Source organism: Eubalaena glacialis, chromosome 10 (genome assembly GCF_028564815.1).
Source record: "Eubalaena glacialis isolate mEubGla1 chromosome 10, mEubGla1.1.hap2.+ XY, whole genome shotgun sequence".
Lineage (NCBI taxonomy): Eukaryota > Metazoa > Chordata > Mammalia > Artiodactyla > Balaenidae > Eubalaena > Eubalaena glacialis.
In genome coordinates, this window is record NC_083725.1 from 3800814 (window position 1) to 3821501 (window position 20688).

Here is a 20688-nt window from a genome sequence, read left to right on the forward strand (position 1 = left end):
TTCCTTTAGAGCCCACTTAAGGTGTCGCCTTGTTTGTGACACTGCCTTACATGCTGTCATGGGCTGAATTGTGTCCCGCCACATTTATATGTTGAAGTCCTAACCCCCAGCACCGCAGAATGTGACTGTATTTTGTAATAGGGCCTTTAAGAAAGGTGACTAAGTTAAAATGAGGCCGTTAAGGTGGGTCCTGATCCAATCGGACTGGTGTCCTTACAAGAAGAGGAAATTTGCACACACAGAGGGACGACCATGAGAGGACACACTGAGAAGGCGGCCCTCTGCACGCCAAGGAAGGAGACCCCATGAGAAAGCAAACCTGCCAACATCTGGACCTTAGACTTCCAGCTTCCAGTACTGCAAGAATAAATTCCTGTTGTTTAAGCCATCTGGCCTGTGGCATCTGGGTATGGCCGCCCCAGGGAAACTAATTCAGATGCCCGAAGAACAGGCTTGGTTTGGATTTTCAACATACACATACCATCTGTCACACTGGCAGCTCCCATCAGGCCGGGCTCAGAGACTCTCTTGGTTGTTTACCCTGCGCCCATGCTGCTACTGTAAACGTGTCCATAAATATCATGGTCAGGAACTTCTCAGCCTCTTCCACGAAAGGACCTGCTAGAGGCACATGAGCACGTTGATTGTTGGTGTCTAGGGACGTATTCTCCTCCAGACTGCATTATTTGTAAATGTATGTAAGTGTTGCATTCTACTCTATAGAAGGTTTTGCTATAAACATGCTTTAAGTGGTACGTGACTGGTTAAAATTGCTTAACTGGTTTGGGTCCTCACACTTGGAGTACAACTGGCACTCTGAGGCTGTGCCATGGTGTCCTGTGACTTTTAATGCCTCCTGATAGAGGACATGCTCATGGGTATGAGCTCGTGGGCGAGCAGTCCCAGTGGACGGAAGGTGGAGGGAAGGATGTGCCAGTAACTGTATACGGAGACCATGGGCGGGGGGTCTGAGGACACCCGGATACAAGGCTATACCACATACGTTGCGGAGAAGGTGGGAAGACCCCTGCGTTGGCAGACACTGTGCTTGGGAATGGCTGCCAGCAAATGGACCATTCTTTACAGAAGAGATGGGGAAGGTGCCAGGACGCCCACAGTTTTGGGTGCCTACCAGCAACCCGTGACCAGGCAAAACCAGACGCTGACTGCCTGGAGAAAGTGGGTGACATTGTTAATCTGTAAAATGTGTAGAATAACACTTATCTCATAGGATTATTTTAGAGTTCATTGAAAATGCATGCAAAAGGGCTTAGCACATTAGCACTAAATACTAAATAAGTGGGAATCGTTATTATAATCATAATCATTATTACCCCATGAAGATTCATCATTTTTACCACCACAAACACTCAGAAGGGAATTGCCCTTGTAGAAGTTGCTGTGTTCGGTGTAAAGAACGTGACTGTCCCGGGTAAAAAGAACTCAGGAAACCGAGCCCTAAATAACGTGAAAGACAAATTTCCATCTTGACCAGAAATGATCTGGGGAAGAATGAAAGGGAAGAAAAATGGTTGAAATTGTCATTGTGATATGGCTTGAAAATTTCCAACACCTACTTTCATAACTAATTATTTTTATTTAGTATTTGTCAGGCACTTTGTAAACATTCTCTTGTTCAACCACAAGACCCTACGAGATAGGCATTGCTCTCAGAGAACTGTGTAGACCCTGTCAGAATCACTGCCCTTATCGAACACGGTCATTCACTCGGGCTTCCCGGTACTGCCTGGAGCTGGGGCCCAAACCCAATAATGGGGTGCCTGACGCCGTGGTTTTTTCCACCCGAATTCAGAGCAAGGAAGCTCGTATGACCCCTCCCCATCCTGCCCTCTGTTACCATCCAGGAGGCAGTGGAGCAGAGAGCAGAAGTGACTGGGCTTTGGGTCAGACTTGGCCAGGGGTCAAGTGGCAGCACGAGCTTGGACAGGCTGCTCCCGCTCCCCAAGCCTCAGTCTCCGCACAGCTAAATGAGGAGGACAGTAAAATTACCTTCCACGTGAGCTAAATTTTTTATAGAATGACATCCAACTCTACGGCTGGCACATAATAAGCATTAAAAAATTTAAAGGCCGCGATAGTGAGAGGCCCGCGCACCGCGATGAAGAGTGGTCCCCGCTCGCTGCAACTAGGGAAAGCCCCCGCACAGAAACGAAGACCCAACACGGCCAAAAATAAATAAATAAATAAATAAATAAATAAATAAATAATAAAATAAAATAAAAAATAATCAGGTACTTATTATTAAAAATTTAAAGGGTCGTTATCAAAATACTGTAGATAACCAGATATTTACGTAACCAGAACCTTTTCCTCAGCACCAGGCCCCGCAATGAGCTCTCAGATCCGATGAAGCTACATTGCAAAATATCTTCTTGACTGCTACCCATCAGTGAGTCAGAACTCATTTCCAGGTGGCTCCGGCTAACACCTATTTTAATTGCCTTCAGACTATATACCTCCCAGGCTTAAAAAGTTGCCTAAGGTCTTACACAAAGTCCAGGGCCAGTTACTGTTATGAAGGCCAGGTGGTCGATTACACAATTATTTTAAAATCTGGCTCACACCCTCCTTGCCCATGGCAATGTCGAAGCTGGGGATAACAGGCAGGAGAACAGAAGATTTTAATGAGAAGGCAGGAGAACCTCATGGTGACATTTCCTGTTTGTTTCTTATTTAGGAATTTTTCTAGCCATGCATCCATCCTGGATTTTCAGAAATTGAGAAATCCTCCTGGACGTCCCTGGCACTGTTATACAGCTCAATCCCCCTTGCACCAGAATTTACCATGTTATTTCTGGGAGGGTTTCTGTGTATATTTCCCTGGCTACCATCGAGATAGTCAGCATACACGGGTGGCCTTCAGAGGAAAGCAGGGCAAAGAAAGGAAGAGAGGCTGGGTCCAGGGAAGAGAAGTGGCCCACGCAAAAAGAAAGCCAGGCAGAGACACATAGAGTTCATTGTGAAAGAAGCAAAACTCTTCTTCCACGATGTAAATACGGGTGAGTGCTGAGGGCACATCTGAGGCAACCATTTTTCTATGCACCTTGCAAATTATTCTGTGGTTTCTGCAGTTATCCTGTTGGGTGACAGTTTTAAGGACCACCTAAGCCCATCCCAGCTCAGCTCCTGGGAAGTGATGAGCACACTGGATAAGCACCACTTTGTACAAGTTCCATCCATCCAAAGAATGAAAGCTGGGACGCTTCTCACGCCCAGACACATCCCTGCACATTGGCTCTGCTGCCACGTGCATCAGCTGGCACTGTCTGGCGAAATAATCCGTCAAATAAGTGACATTATGTAGACAAAAGAGCGGAGTTAATGTTTCTCTTTTAAACATCACGTAAACCCAGATTTAGTCAAAAGGCTTTTGTTGAGTCACTTCAATGCACATAACATGGTGCCCTTCTGCAGGACCTGCCCTCAAGGAAGGGGCTGGAAGGAAGGAGCCTCAAGTCGGGTCAAGCACGCATGCGCCACACAGACAGCAAGCGATCACACTGTAATTACAAGCGTGTGTTGGGGGTGACCTGTGGGATGACCGGTGGGCACTTTCTGTCTCCTTCAGTGTATAAGAATCAATCAAAAGTAAGGAGAGAGGGGACACTGGCCAGCAAAGGCACCCATGTCCGGCATCTTTCCTTTGAAGCCAGAACTCCTTTGACCTCGGGAGTCATTGATTTGCTGTCAAGCCCCAAAGGTGTCACAGAGGGGTCAGCAGAGATGGCTCCAGGGGGAATGTTTTCTTAGCCGGTAAATTTATCAAGACTGGGAAACCGAAGCAGCCCCAGAACTCAACGTGGTCTTCTGCGTCCCCCTTTCACCTGGTTCCCCTTTGAAGGTAAATCTATAGCAGACATGAGATCGGTTAGTGGGCTGGGAGAGGAAGAACATAGGTAAGCCTGTGTTTCACCCCTTGGAACAGGTTTTCAAGACTTCTTAGCTGAGACGAAGGGTAACTATAAGGGGACAGAATATTCCATCAGGGCTTTGAAGCTGGGTTAGAGGTCCAGGTGGGGCAATGGGTGAACATCACACAGCAAAATGCAGCCAGGAGAGAAACCACTGTGTTCACATGATGAATTATCAGAAGAGTAGCAGGTGAGGCAAGAATATGGAGCTGTGTACCAGCAGGAACAAGGCTCCCAAGAAAATGTGTGAAGTGCTGAATAGGAAACCTTTGTAAGTGAGGCCAGAACTGAAGTGCCTAGAGGAACTCTGTGGAAGGTTTGGGGCTCTGACTAAGCATTTCCAAACCTCAGGTCATAAATTCTTGTCCATCAAAAACCCAAGACGTGAAAATAAGTCAGGAATGACCCACACAAAGGACTACACACTTGCTTGGTTGCCAGACGCTACATAAAGCTAAGCTCTATGGATTCCATTCAGTAAATCTAGAAAGGAGGGCCTGGTACAGGCACGAGCCTGAGTTACAAGGGAAACCATGGAAGAAAAGGTCTCTGACTCTCAGACGTTTAAAACAATATCTCCATCCAGACTTCCTAAGTGGCCATTCCAGAGCAACAGATCCCGATGGAAAACTGTTGAACAGGATTAACCTTTTACTCTCAGAGCACAAATGCATTATTTTTGTAACCCTAAAGTTTTTATCATCAATGTGAGAAAGTTAATTTTTAAAGGCAATAGATCCCCCACTCCCTATCCTTCTGAAGGATGTCACATCAAATTTCTAGTCTGCAGGAGAGGGCTGCAAATTCAGCCCTGAGCCAGCATGGACCACTCATCCATTCAAATGAACCGAGGCCGTGAGCCCTGAGGAATATGAACTTCCTGGCTTGAAAAGGAGATACTGCCAGTTGCAGGCATCATGTAACATCTTCCAGTATAGCAGCTTTCCCCAAAATGTGTTCCACAGATATTTTGCAATATTAGCATTCTACCATCAAACCAATTTGGGAAGCATGGGGTTAAATTGAGTTAAAAGTTTTCTTAGGTGTCATTAATGTATACTGTGAATCTCCAAGCAGAGCAGGCAGCATCTTTCAATCTTATGTGACCAGGGAACCCTTTCCTAATAAAAATGACTCCCAAGGACAAGGGCTCCATGGAGCACATTTTGGGGAACACTGTGTTAGGTGTTCCCACAACATGTTCTCCTACAGACTCCATGCCTCCGTGAGGAGAGGGGGGCTTCACAGTGACCCCCGATGAGCCAGCCCCTGGCAACCCTGAGTGATTCTGAGAAGGTTTCCGTGTTACAAGCATGTCCACGGCGAACGTTCAGAATGTCTTCTCCAAATACTTTTTCTTGTGTTCACGAGACTTCTTTTCTACTCAGATCCCTCGTGTGGGTGATGAGGAAGCAGAGCTTGGTCTCTGGGGTCCGTCTGCAGTCCCGTGTCGCTTGTTACTTTATGTCACGTGTAGCTGAGCAGCCCGCTGGGAACAATTCATTCTTCGCCTCTCGGGGGACGATGTCATGTGGGATGCAGACTTGATCCTTCAAAGGGCCACTCTGTACAGAGAAAAACACGGTCCTAAGTCCCACACTGCTGAACCCCCAATTCTAAAGAAGAGCTTGGGCTGCAGGGGTGGCTGGGGCAGAGACCACTGGTGACTGAGCACCTCCTGTAACCAACCACCCCTGGAAAAACAGCTCCAGGCGCCTGTTCCAGATGGTGGGTCAGCGTCTCCCCCGCAGCACGTGACGCTTAGTCAGCCCCCGTCCCGAGTTCTCTGGCTGAAGGGACAGTGGCGCTTGGAGGGGACGGGGAGCCCCGGCCTGCTCCCCAGCTGGCAGCTCCAGCACTGCCTCTTCCGTGAGGACTTTGCCAGTGTCCGAAGTGCAGAATCGGGTCCCGGAGCGTCAGATGGGTTGACTCCTGGTTTCTATCATGATGCTGGAGACGTGAAGTCTGGAAACCACAGCCCATCTGTTTTTCAGTTTTCTTGTTTAAAACAATACCTTGTCCAAACATGAAATGAGAAGAAAAGACAGCAGCCTGAGTATTCTGTAAGCCAGAGACCGGAGAGGGGCCTGCCCTTGAGCACAGACCCCACCTGGAGGCCAGAAAGCGTGACCCCAGGTGAGACGGAGCATTGCCCCGGGGCCGGGGCAGCTGCACAAACACCCCAGTTCCTCCACAGAGCCTGGAGAGCCTGCCTGGGGAGATAAAGAGGTGAGGTCGTGCTGGCAAGCCTGTGTCACCTCGAGTCATTAGGACCCCTGTCCGGCCACCTCCCAGACCCCGCCTCGCACCCCGCAGGTGTGTCGTCTTTCTCCAGCTGGCATAACAAGGCCGTGCCAGCTCCGAGGCCGAGGCAGTCCAGGGCCATCCAAGACTAACACGGCCAGGCTGCAGATGCCAAGCCAGGAAGAGGAGGCAAGGCTCTTCTCTACAAAATGAAGATATATTGCAAAATGGCACCGTGTGTGTGGTTGCCCCGGACAAGGAGCATCTGGAGAGGAATAGACATAGAGAGCTGTGAGAGCCCCTCAGAGAGGCTCGCTTCCGCCAAGCCAGGTGGTCCCAGGGCAGGGGCGAGTGTCAGTGGCTGCGGTGCTGGGATAAATGGGGCAAAGGACCAGCCGCACAGCTTGCCGGGGACCCAGCCCCACCCGGGGACCTCCGGGTGCCGGGGACACACGCTGCAGCACTTTGTACGCAGCTTTCCCACTCACACCACCTCGTGTGTCACACAGGTGGGGTGCACTAAGCCCGTTTACGGACGAGGAGACTCAGGGCTCGGAACAGGGGGGCTCCACGTGTGTTCCATCCCTGCCTCACCACCATATCACTGCTGCTTTGTTGGCCCCTCAGTGGTTCAGGCCACAGAAGCCTTCGGTGGAACAAGCCGCCCTCTCCTGTCTGTGCGGGCAGTGAGGGAGGGGGGAGATCTGTCTCCTAACACCTGTTCAAAGGAGCGTCTCCACGCTCACTCTGTTCTTAGCCCAGTTCTTCACCAGCTTGGGCCAAGAGGACAGGCAATGTTCGAGGATGCAATGGGATGGGTGAGGGCAGATGGGGTTCCTTCTTCCCCACTTGCTTCTGCCCGCCCCTCCCCTTCACGCCCTGCCTCAGTGACTCTACAGGTCACATCGCTCCCAAATCCCAAGAAACGGTTTGGGGGTGCACCCCGATGAGGCCAACCAGAACCCAAGTACCTGCACTGCTACGATACACACGGTCCAACCCCATACTCAGGTCACTCCGGGTGGCCAGATGGCTTGGTGCGAAGCATTTCAGGCTTGGAATATTTTTGGTGACCTTTTTTGCAAGGAAAAAACTATACTTGTCTTTGTGTACCCTCTGAAGCCCTCAGTGGCTCTTCCTGAGTTACTGCGGAGCCCACCGACACCGCAAACACACACAGACAGTTGGCGTTTGGTGGGTGTTTTCTGTACATTTAGGCTGTGAGCGCACAGCACGGCGATGACCATCTGTCCCCTGGGAACACAGCTCCCCTTCACGCCCCCGCTCGTGAATTAACGTCGGCTGGCTGCTGGCTGCTCTCTTTGTCCCTTTAACCAGCTCTACCTTTTATCCCCAGAACACCTCTCCATTACCCCTGTTCTTTGGAAAACTTTTCTTCTTCTATATTGCCCTTTCCACTCCTCTCCACTCTGTCACCTACTTTCACTTAGATGCAAGTGCTGTTACATCATTACCATTCACAACTAATCACAATTATTTTCAGGCTCCTCAGAAAACGGACCAATCCTGCTGCACTAGCAGAAAGCATCAGGGTCCTCAGGTGACAACCCAGATCAGCAAAGGTGTGCTGAGCACACATTGGTCACCGAGGGCCTGTGAGGGAAACGAGATCAAGACCGGATCCCATCTAATGGCAGAGAGGAACCCCAAGTCTCCCACTGTCGCTTCCTCATCCCAAGAAGGCTTACTCTTTGCATGGCATATACACAGTAGGCGCTCAATACATGCTTGAATGAAATAAATATGCTGCCCCAATGATTCTGATGAGAGAGCTGTTCTAAAGCCTGAAAGTTTCCTAAAAGATGGGATTATAAAAAGACGTGCTTGACTGAACATAGAGAACGAGACAAAGGCCTTTAAAGGATGAAGTAGTTATAAACTGTGGACAGTAATAGTGACCACTCACCTTCAGTCTTCAGACTTCCTCCAGTGTCTCAGGCTCAGTCTGTCTGCAGCCATACAGGGAGAGACCTGGTTCTGAGCCCAGGACACAAGTTCTCACTGGCCCCACCTCTGATGCCCCTCGGTCGTGCTTATCCCTCACCTGTGCCGTCCCTGACACTGGCGCCCATCCCTCCACACACCCCCACGATGACCTGGCCTCATTCACATCAGCAAGCCTGGTTTTTCACACCCTCTTTGATTAATATTCTTCACAATTCAACTGTGTTTCCTAAAGCCCACCTCCTTGGTGCTCTCTCTGCAAGTAATAACCTTTCTTCTCCCCTGGGTGACCTGGACAGACCAATGAGGACATTTAAGTGGGGATGGGCAGGGCCTTCTGTTTGCAGCCGGCCCACTGCACTTAGGCAGAGGGAGCTGGTCCACTGCCCGGGCCTGTAAACTGGGCTTGGTAAGTGAACATCTGAGAAGACAGCTTCCTCTTCTCTCCTCCCCCCACAGTCTGGGACCTCTGATAACCACACGTCTCCCCTTGTATTCTGGCTCAGCCCTAGAATCCCCTGAGAGACCTTTGGAGGTCAATGGTGTCAAAGAAAGATGATCAGGGAACGCAGAGAATGAAGCCCAAAGGTGAGGAAGAATAGACTCGGGTGCAGATAAGCCACATAAATGCAAACCAGTCAAGGCTTGGGCGTAGCCAGGACTGCCAGCTGAGCGGGAAGAAAGAACAATAAGGAGCAGTCAAGGGAACCGAGATAGCAACCGTGGATGTGATACCCCGTCCCACTGCCCTCCCATGGGTGTCTATTTCAGGAACAGGCACCCTTTGAAAAGTGGGTATTTTACAAAGAAATTAAAAAGGAAAACCAGGGGCCTGGGCGACCAGAGAGAAGAGCTATTCAGAGGGCTTTGTTTCAGGTCATCCGGCCCAGGAGGCAGAGGAGTAGGGAGCCCCACTGAATCTCAACAAGGAATCTGGCCTTGGGTGCAGCCTCACCAGCGCCTTGTCCTTGGGAATTTATAAGCCAGAGGAAGCCCCAAACGGAAAAACCCAGTATAGTCATAGTATTGTTTCCTCGTTAACAGTGACCAAAGGCTTTGTTGGCTCCTAGAATGAATTTTGTGTCTGTGGTGATTGTCTAGAAGACCCTTCCTTGATAAAGCATTTTATAACATGTTGTATGTTATGTATGTATCAATATATATACAAAATGCAATGATATACATTTAAAGTCTTAAAAACCTTTGACAAAGAGATACCAACACTGAACCAATAAAGTCTAGGATCTATTCATACAATAAGACTTTTTCTAGTTTATAACAATGGTCTTTCTCGACAGTGAATACATTTAATATTCATCTTTAAAGCCATAACTTTCCCTTTAAGCACTTCTTTAGCTGTATCCCATAAAGTTTTATATATGCTGTCTTCATTCTATTCAAAATAGTTTCTAATTCCCCTTGTGATTTCTTCTTTGATCTGGGTTATTTAGAAATGTGTTGTTTAATTTTCAGATATTTGGGGAATTCTCAGATTTCTGTTGTTGCTTTCTAATTTAATTTTATTGCAGTTGGAAAACATGCTTTGAGTAACTTCAATCCTTTTACAGTCATGGAAACTTGTTTTAAGGCCTATCATATGGTCTCTCCTGGAGAATGTCCCACAAGCCCTTAAAAGAATGTATTTTGCTTCTGTTGGGTAAAGTGTTCTATAAATGTCAGTTAGATCATCATGTCAGTTAACTGTTTTTCAAATCTTCTATATCTTTATTAATTTTCCATCTACTTGTCCTATCAATATCAAGGGTCTTGAAATTTTGAACTATAAATATTGAATAGTCTATATCGCCTTTCAATTCTCTCAGTTTTTGCTGTTTGTATTTTAGGGTCTTGTTAGGTGCATATACATTTAAAATAATTATATCTTCATGATGTAGTGACCTTTTTATTATGAAATGTCACTGTTTTTCTCTACTAATATGTATTTTCTACGAGTCTATTTTGTTTAATATGAATTAATATAGCCACTCTACCTCTCTTTTGTTTACTGTTTGTATAATATGTCTTTTCCATTTTTTAACTTTCAATCTAGCTGTATTTTTTGATTTTGAAGTGTGTCTCTTGTATTCGGCACATAGTGTAATCTTTCTTTTGTTTCTAATCTGATAATATCACTATTTTCATTGAACTGTTTAGTTTATTTAATGGACTATTTAATGTGATTTTTGACATGATTGGATTTGCATCTGTCATTTTGCTTTTTGTTTTCAATACGGCTCTTGTCTTTTTTATTCCTCTGTTCTTCCTTTACTGCTAGCTTTTGGGTTGAACAAACATTTTTGGTATATCACTTTAATTCCTCTATTGACTTGGGGGTTTTTTGTTTTGTTTTGTTTTGTTTTTAGTTATTTTCTTATTGTTTGCTCCAGGGATTAAAATATACATCTTAATTTATCAATATAATTCATATTAATATTGACTTAATTTCAGTAGGATATAGCACCTTTATTCCTATATAGCTTCATTTCCTCCCCTCTCCTTTGTGCTATTATTGTCATATATATTAAATCTATATTAATGCTATAAACCCAATAATACAATGTTATAATTATTGCTTTATACAAGCAGATGGATTTTATATTTACCTACACAATTGCCATTTCCAGTGTTCTTCATTTCTTCCTGTGGATTTGCCTTATTGGTTCATTTCCTTTCATTTTCTTTCATTTTCTTTCCTTCTTTCTTGGGCCACACTACGTGGCTTGCAGGATCTTAGGTCCCTGACCAGGGGTCGAGGGATTGGATCAAATCCAGGTCCCTGGCAGTGGAAGCACGGAGTCCTAACCACTGGACTGCCAGGGAATTCCCATTTCCTTTCATTTTCTATAGAATTTCTTCTAAGGCTGTTCTGCTAACAATAAATTCTCTCAGTCTTTGTTTATCTGGGAATGTCTTTATTTCATCTTAATTTCTGAGATATAAAATTGATGGTTGACTACATTCTTTCATCACTTTGTTTCATTCCACTGCTTTCTGGCCTCCGTTGTTCCAGATAAGAACTGGGCCATTAATTGCATTGTTTTTCCCCAGTTTAGGATGAGTTTTTCTCTTGCTGCTTTTAAGATTTTCTGTTTGTGTTTAGTTTTCAATAATTTAACTATGATGTCTGGGCTGGAGACTTTTATGTTTATTTTACTCAGGGTTTGTTGATCTACTCAGGATGTGTAGATTAATATTTTACAGCAAATTTGTGAAATTTTCAGCCATTATTTCCTCAAGTATTTTTTCTGCCATTTCTTTCTTCACCTTCTGGGACTTCCATTACACATTGGTGTGTTTAATGTTGTGTTATAGGTCTCTGAAGCTCTGTTCATTATTTTTTCAATCTATTTTCCTCTCTAGTCTACAGATGGGATAGTTTCTATTGATTTATCTTAAAGTTCACTGATTCTTTCTTCTGCCATCTCAAATTCACCCATTTAATTAATTTTTTGTTTCGGTTTTTGTGCTTTAAAATTCTAGAATTTCCACTGGTTCCTTTTTATTGTTTCTGTTTCTCTACTGAGAATTCCTATTTGAGGATCATTGCCATCATATTTTTGTTTAATTTTTTAAATATATTCTAGGAACTGCTTTGAAGCCTTTGTGTGCTAAATATAACATCTGGGTCCACTCACTTTCTACAGACTTTTTTTCCTGAGTATGGATCACATTTTCCTGTTACTCTGAATATCTCATGATGTTTTCTTGAAAACTGACACTTTAGACCACATATTGTTACATTTCTGGATTATATTTTTTTCCATGAGGTGGTGGTTGTTAGCAACTTACTTGGACTTAATCCGCAGAATCTATCTCCCTGAGACATGCAGCCACTGATGCCTCTGCTCAGTTGTTTTTAAATTCTTGCTTTGTTTTTCTGCCTAGCTTCCTAGGGGTTGTCCTGTGTCTGCATAGCTTACTGGTAAGTGAACTGTTCATAAGAGGTTGTGCTCAAGAACCTTGAGCCTATAAAGCTTCCACCCTCTGCTGATAGATCTGTGTGTATGTTAAGGGAAGCATTCAAAGTTCAGGCAGTTTTCCAGTCTGCCTAGGCTTCACTTTCCTCTGGACCTTCTTGGGTGCCCCGTAAAGATGAGCATTGTCCCCTATTCATCCAGGGAGGTATGGAGAGCTTATCTATCCCTTCTATGGTCCTCTCATTTCCAGCATCTCCCTTTTAAATTTTTGACTGGTCTGTCACTTGCCACAACTGGCACTACAAACTCAGGTTAGCAAAGCTATGGGAATTCCCCATTCACTTCTACTAGGTATGATACTTCTACTGATAATGCTGCCAGGAATGGGTTTTGGCCTTCCATCCAAATCAAGTCAGCCCCCTCTAGCTGCTGGTTTTCATGAGCAGGACTGCCCTTGTAAGACTACTTTGCTGACCAAGCTTTTGGAGGGGGTTTGGGGGAGGAACAGTTCCATGCAAAAGGGTTGTAGATTCTCTGTAGACCTCCACTTTCATCATCCAAAGTTCTAGCAGATTTTCATGAATAAACACTTCTCAATTTCTTGTTTGTCCCTGGTTGATTATCAGAGCCCTGAAATAGTTGTTTTTGATTGTTTTTCCAGTTCTACTTGTTTTTTGGGGGAAGAAGATTTGTTAAACTCCTCACTTTGCTTTAACAGAGTCCTGTCTCTAAATAAAACCTGTATATCAATTGCTTCAACATGTTTATCATGGTGGGTTTTTTCCCATTTACCCTGTTTTGTGCTCTCAACGATTTTTATATATTTTCTGCCAAAAAACTTTCTTAGGCTTATTTTGCTTTTTCATGGCATCTTTATTCTAATGACGAAAAAGACTTCTTAAGATGATTATGAAAGCATCCTAACATTTCTTTTGTCTCTTTTTGAGATTTTTCTTATATTTCGATATTCACACAAAATATACATTGGTGCTGTGATGTCTGGAACTCAGGGTGTTGACCATCTGTTGTTTAAGTACTTCTTTTGTCTCAAAACATTCAGGAATATAACTGATTATTGTATGCCAAATTTCAGTTGCACACTTTGGCATATGATTTCTTCAGTATTATAAAATATTTCATTAATTAAAGCCCTATGTATACTGAAATAAATTTCACATATTTTGAAAAAAAACACAATAAAGTTATATAAGTAACAAACAGAGATAAGAAAATTTTCACACCACTAATTGCCAGGGAAATATAAATTAACACCACAATGAGGTACCACTGCACACCCACTAGAGTACAAATCTGTGGAGCAACTGGAACCCTCACAAATATCTGTTAGGGCTGTGAAATGATACTACTACTCTGGTAAACATTTTGACAGTTTCTTATAAAGTAAATGTATACTTATCATATAACCCATCTTTAGGTGTTTGCCTGAGAGAAATAAAAGCATATGTCCACAAAAAGACTTTTACAAGAATGTTTATAGCAGCTTTATTCATAATTGCCCCAAACTGGAAACAACCCCCAAATCCATCAATCACGGAATAGATAAGCAGATTGCGGTATAGCTATACAATGGAGTACTAGTTAACAGTAAAACGCCACAAACTATTATACACACAATTATCTGGAGGAATCTGGAAAACATGCTGAGTGAAAGAAGCCAGACACAAAAGACTGCATACGGTATGATTCTATTTCTATGAAATTCTAGAGCAGGCAAAAAAAAAAATGTCTAGTGATAGAAAGGATTTCGGGGTGCCTGGGCACAGGGAAAGGGGATTATCTGCAAAGGAGCATAAAGGAAGTTTTTAGATGTGAAGGGATAGAAATGTTCTGTATCTTGATTACAGCAGTGGCCACACAGGTCATATATTTGTCAAACTCATCGATCTAAGTACCCCTTTAATATGGTTGCTTTGTAGTATACATAAATTACACCTCAGTAAACTTGATGCGCACAAAGTACACTTAGCACCATTGGTAGCACACGGTAAGCACTTCGCAAATGTGCTGACGACGTTTGTGATGAAATAACAGTAGGATGGGGAGACTCATTCTCTTCTTGGCCTGAAGAGCTGGAACTTCTCCAGCTGCTTCCCTTTACATATCAAGGACTTAACTGTAGGGACACGGCAGGCAGGTAGAGGCTTAGCAAGGACAATTACTTTTAGAAATAGCCATGTAGGCTGTGGGGTACTTTTGTTGCTGCTGTTACATTGGTTTATTTGACTTTGTCCTTGTTTTTTGCTAAATTGGTGAGGTTTATTACCTATGTCTTTGAGAAAAAAGATACTGCTGTCAGTGGAAGTTTGCAGGTTTGGGCCCTAGTCTGGCTCTGGAATCCTGCCCAAGTCAGTTGACTCTTTGAGCCTCACTTAAAAAAAAATGGATTGAGTTTTATGAGCCCTAAGATCCCTTCCAAATTAAAACGTCCAAGGTTCTGTGATCAGACATATTTATTGCAAATAAAATCTGTGAAAGTAATTTAACTTCCACATTTTAAATCCCGTTCTCTCTTTTAATGCATTGTGATCCTGGATTCTCTGTCACACTCCTTTCCTCTACAACCAAAATTTTATTTACTTATGTCCCATTTCCTTAGTGTTGCTAAGCAATAGGAAAGAATCCATTGATCTCCTGTTACTACTGAACACACCTCCTCCAAACTTAGTGACTTAGAGCAACAACATAACATTTACTTTGCTCGTGACTCTGTAATTTGGGCAGCAGGACAGCTCGTCTCTGCTCCACGTGGCAGCAGCTGGGGCAGCTTGAGGGCAAGAATCCTCTGAAAGCTCCTTACTCACATGCCTGGTGCCTGGACTGGGAGAACTCAGACTCCGGAGGCTGGAGCAGCAGGGACCCCTGAGCACCTGTCTCTATGTCCACGCGTTCTCTCCACGTGGACTTTTCAGCCTGGTAGCTTCCGAGTAGCTGGATTTCTTACATGTTGGCTCAAGGCCCCAAATAATGTATATTGAGAGAGACAGAGACAGAGAGATAGAGACAGAGAAAGAGAAGGCTCACCCTCTGGGAAGAAGCTGTGCTGCCTCCGCTACCCTAGTTTGAAAAGTCACACAATGTCAGTTCTACCTAATTATGTTCGTTACAGCAGGTCACCAAGGCTGGTCTATGTTCAAGGGAAGGGGGATTCGATTCCACCTTTTGATGGTAATAGTGTTTAAGAATTTAAGGACATGTTTTAACTTCATGGCCAGCTAGTCTGAATCAAGGTGTTTATGAATGATAGATGGCTTAAGAAGGGAGTTCCTGCTCATCTTTCATGGTATTGGCCTGTCAAGGTCACTACTGTCCTATATCAGAGGGCTGGTGCTCTAGGCGCTCTGATGGCCCATGTGCAAGGTAGAATACTTGGGACCCCTAAACACAATGAAAAACTATTCCTCGTGTACCCCTCAGCAGTCAACTGGAAGGAATGGTTTGCGGTATCCTCAGTCCTGTCTGCAGCTAGAAGAGAAGGGAAGGCTGCTGACTGTATCTTGACTCAATGGAGGGTCAGAGAAACAGACATTTCATTCAGGCTCTATCAGCCAACGACATACTGAGGAACAGATGAACAGTTTTGAGGGTAGCACCTCACACGGGGTAAAAACTGTTCATTCTGTGACTAAAACTAAATAAACTAAACAGAGCAGATGTCTGGGCAAATACAGCACATTTATGGCCTCGATCCAATCACGGCTGCAGATCTTAAATAAAGAGCGGGACTTCGGCTCCTTGCTCCGTGAGTCTGCAGAATTTCTCAAACTTTTCTGTCACAGTCCCAGAGGAGAGAAAGCCTTCATCCCCCAGCATCTGAGATCCTTGCCCTAAGGTTTCTCTCCAAGGTGAGTTTTTTAAATTATCAATTTCAAATATTCATATGCTATTTGTATCCTATACCATTATTTATCTGTTTATTTTAATATAAAATAAATGTGATTTTACCCAAAATTGCATAGTTACAATTGATGCCCTGAGAAGATAAGCTGTTATTTAGTCTGTGACTATTTCCTAGACACTTTCAGGTACTTCTCGGGCTAGAGAAAAAAAGAAACTGTAATCTCCATCTCAAAATATAATTTTAATGTTTGAGAGAATTTCTTTTTTATACATTCTGATTTCTCATTAATGACATAAAAGGAAAAGGAACCAAGGCTCCTGGGTGGGAGCCTCAGCTGAGTTCCCAGCTGGCAGCACCAAATTGCCAGGCATGTGGCTGAGCCATCTTGGAGGGACCATTCCAGCCCCAACTGATGCAGGTGGAGCAGAAATCAGGTGGTTAAATGAACCCTGCCCAAACTGAAGATTCATAAACAAAATTCAACACTGCTGCTTAAGCCACTAAGTTATGGGAGTATTTGTATTACACTATGGTAGGTGACAGAACGATGAGCAAAGAGCTTGGAACAGATACTACACAAGGGAAGATACACGAAGGGCCAATGAGCACAAGAAAATACTAACATCATCAGTCATCAGGGAAATAAACATTAAAACCACAAAAGATATCACTACACGTCTATTAGGATGGCTAAAATGAAAAAAAAACAAAAGAAAACTGTACCATACCATGTGCTGGTAAGGATACAGAGGAACTGAAATGCTCACACTTTGCTGAAGGTGAATGCAACAACCACTTCCAAAAATAGAGTTTTTTAAGGACTTAAACTCAAACCAGCAAGTTCATCCCTAAATATTTACCCAAGAGAAATGAAAACATATGTCCACCAAAAATGTATACAAGAATGTTCCCAGAAACTTTTATCATGAGAGTCCAACTGGATACAGCCCACATATCTATCAGCTGGAGAATGGATACACAAATTGGGGAATTATCATAAAATGGTAAATACAACTGAATACAATAAAAAGGAATAAACTATTGATACAAGCAATAACATCAATGAACCTAAATAATATGGCAATGAGGGAGGGAGATGAGACACATAATGATGCTTACTTTCTAAGTCCATGTATATGATGTTCAAAGCTAGGTGAAACTAATTTAGTAAGGAGTTTAAAATCATGATTCTGTCTGAGATAGTCTACTTTCTAGAGCCTGTGATCTTAACCATGATGCTATATCTGTAATCCATAGATAAAGATTTTGAAGGAGATAATGATTTAACTTGTTATATGAGTGGTGAGATTCTGGGGAAGAGAGAATAATTAAGAGATAATTGAGGAGAAGTGAAATAGAACTTTGTTTCTGCTCTCTATATATTTGGTTATTTCAAACTTTTAAAATGGCATGTATAACATCAAAAAATATTTTTTATTGAGTGTAATTTACTTAAAGTAAAATGCACAAGTCATAAGTGTATATTTTGGTGAATTTTGTGACAAATATCAATACACACCTATGTAACCAACACCCCATTGTCACCCATTGCCCAGAGGCAACCACTGTTCTAATTGAATGCCAGAACAAAGTTGAACACAATTAAAAGAAATATGGCACAATCCAGCACTCGACAGTGTAAAATTTCACAACGTGTGGCATCAAGTAAAAATTAACAGGTATGCGAAAACGTAGAAATATATGGCCCATAACCAGGAAACAGTCAGTAAATAGAAGCAGAATCAGAAATGACAGAAATTTAGAAACTGGAAAACAAAGACTTTAGAACAGCTATTATAAATACACTTAATATGCTCAAGAAGGAGTGGGAAACATGAACACGATGAGGAGCCAAAAGAAATGTTTTTAAAAGAGAGAGAGCCTGAAATGGAATTTCTAGAGGTGAAAATTAAATCATCTGAAACAAAAAATATACTGAATAGATTAAGAGCTGATTAGATGCTATAGAAGAACAGATCAGTAAACTATCAGAAGACATAGCTATAGAAAATGTCCAAAATTAAGTACAGAAAAAAAAGATTAACAAAAAATTAAAATTATATATAGCACTTATGGAACAATATTAAAGATATCCTCCTTATCCTAATTTAGTGGAGACTATAAGCCCACATGTCCAAAAACAGTCAGTGGAACCCAAGCAGAATAAATATAAAGAAAACCATGCCAAAGTAGATTATAATCAAATTGTTAAAAAAGAGAGACAAAAAGAAAATCTTAAAAGCAGCCAGAGATAAAAGGTATATTACATACAGGGTGATAAAGACAAGCATGACAACAGACTTCTTATGATAAAATATGCAAACCAAAAGGAAATGGAGCAATACCTTAAAATGCTGAAAGAAACTCTTATAGAATTGTATTCCCAGGAAAATTATCTTTCAAAAATGAAGACAAAATAGAGAATGTTAGAGATAGAAAAAAATATTGCACACAAATAAAAACTGCAGGGATCCATCAACAGCACACCTGCACAAAAGATATTTTTTAAAAAAAATTTTTCATACTCTAATCAAAAATCAGAGATTGTTAGATTGAATTTTAAAAGCAAGACACCTATAGTCTGCCTACAAGACATTTTTTGTGTATACAAAAATGTATACACTGTAGTGTATACAGATGTTGAACTATAAATGCTGTACACCTGACACTTTTATAATAATAATAATAATAAAAGAATTCTCCATCCAGCAACAGCAGAATACGAAATCTTTTCAAATGTACATATAACATTCACAAAGAAAAACCGTATTCTGGATCATAAAACAAGTCTCAGTAAATTTAAGGTAATTTAAATCATGCAAAGTATGTTCTCTGATCATAACAGAACTAAAAATAGAAATCAACACCAGAAAGATTTCTGGAAAATCCCCAAACCTTTAGAAAATAAATAACCTGTAAGTTGAAATTTAATCATAAGAGAAATTAGAAAACATTTTGAACCAAAACAAAAATGAAGATATAACATATCAAAATGTGTGGGATGCAGCCAAAGCAGTACTTAGAGGGAAATTTATAACTTTAATGCTTGTCTTTGAAAAAGAAAGATCTCAAATTAATTATCTAAGTTTCCACTCTAAGAAACTACAAAAGAAAGAGTAGATTAAATACAAAGCCCATATGAAACTTACACCTCAATAACTCTGATAAAAATTCTTATTCTTTGTCCATTTTGGCCTGAGAGTTTATCTTAAATTGTTCTTTTCTGTTGCTTTTCTTTTCTTCATAGCTATAGATCTCTGTTATAGATAACAGCCTTGTTGAAGAAAGCACATAGCTATATACAAGTGCATACATAAAGAATTTCTGATTTTATGGTACAAATTGTGTCCATGAATGACCATATATTAAGCCCTTCCCATCTGCCAGCCCTTGCACATATGTTGTTCCATTTATTACCCAGGCTACAGTGGATCCCTAGGGGGTTCTGATGGCTTAATTTATGATCACCAGAAGCTGCCATTTAAACACACACCTCCTGCAGAATTGTTGGATTTGGTTTATTTTCTCTGTTAGGTGTGAATATTTGTTTTCATCACACAAGAAACCATCTTGAAAAAGCCCCTCATAACTCTTGAGTTGTACGAGATCAACTTGCTTTAATGAATTATGAGATCAAGTAGAATCAGTCTGAAAAGTAGCCAGCACGTTTAGAAAAGAGGCAAGATACAGAGCAGGGATGGAATTTATGTCAATCTGAGTAGTCCTCAGCCTCAGTTCCTACATATCACAACAGTGAGAACAGAGAAGATGAAAGAGTGAAATGCAGAGCTGAGAGATGACAGCCCCCTGTTGTCAGGAACCCACATTTCTTCCTATCAGTCCCAAGGTGTCTCCTCACCTTGTGCTCACTTACATTCATCTGTGGTGAACTTTTTCACTGCGGGACTACAGCTTCCCTTTCTTTGGTTCTGTTTGGGACACCACTGCCTGGTTTCATTTGTAACCTCCCTAGAGACCAGGTAAGGTGCTCACCCCAATATTAACAAATGTCACAGATTTACACAGAGGAATTATTTGTTTACTGATGAACTGATCAGAAGATGTCACTACAGCCGGGGATCTTTTCCCGAATTAAAACTAGGGTTTGAGAATTATTTTTTCAAAGGTCCATTTTGAATAATGGGGCTGTAATCCCATCTTGAAGCCTATTTGCGGGTCACGCTTCACATCTTATGGTTTATAACTTCAACCCAGGCCCTCGATGGAATTATAGCCCAACAGGCACAGAGACTGCTATTTATCATCTGTTTATTTTACAACCGAGCATTGAGTATATTTTGGTTTTATGCTCCTGGAGAAGACAAGCAGGGAGGAGGAGGTGGAGGAAGAGGAGGAGAAGATAAAAGAGTTAAACCCAAGCTACAGCCATGTCCACCCAACTCTAAAACCTTAAGATAAAAACCCAAAGGCAGACAACAGTCCAGACATGTTATCTCCTCGTTAACAGACACCTGGAAGTCTCTTCTATGTGTTACTGTGGAAATAAAATGTCCAAATGGCTGTGTGGTATCTCTTCTTGGCTGAGCACGACTGTAGCAGAACTCAGAGGGTGGACCCAAGCGAGGGGTGGCCATCGCGCCTCCTTCCCACCCCCGCCTTTGTCGTCTCTGTGCCAACAACAAGCTCACAGGCAGGAGGCTGCAAGCATGCAAGCAGCTGGGTCAGAGATCAGGCAGGGTCACTGCGTGCTCAGGCCTTGGGTTTGGCCTCTGGTCCCCGAGGTGTGCTGGGCGGGACGTCCCTTGATCTC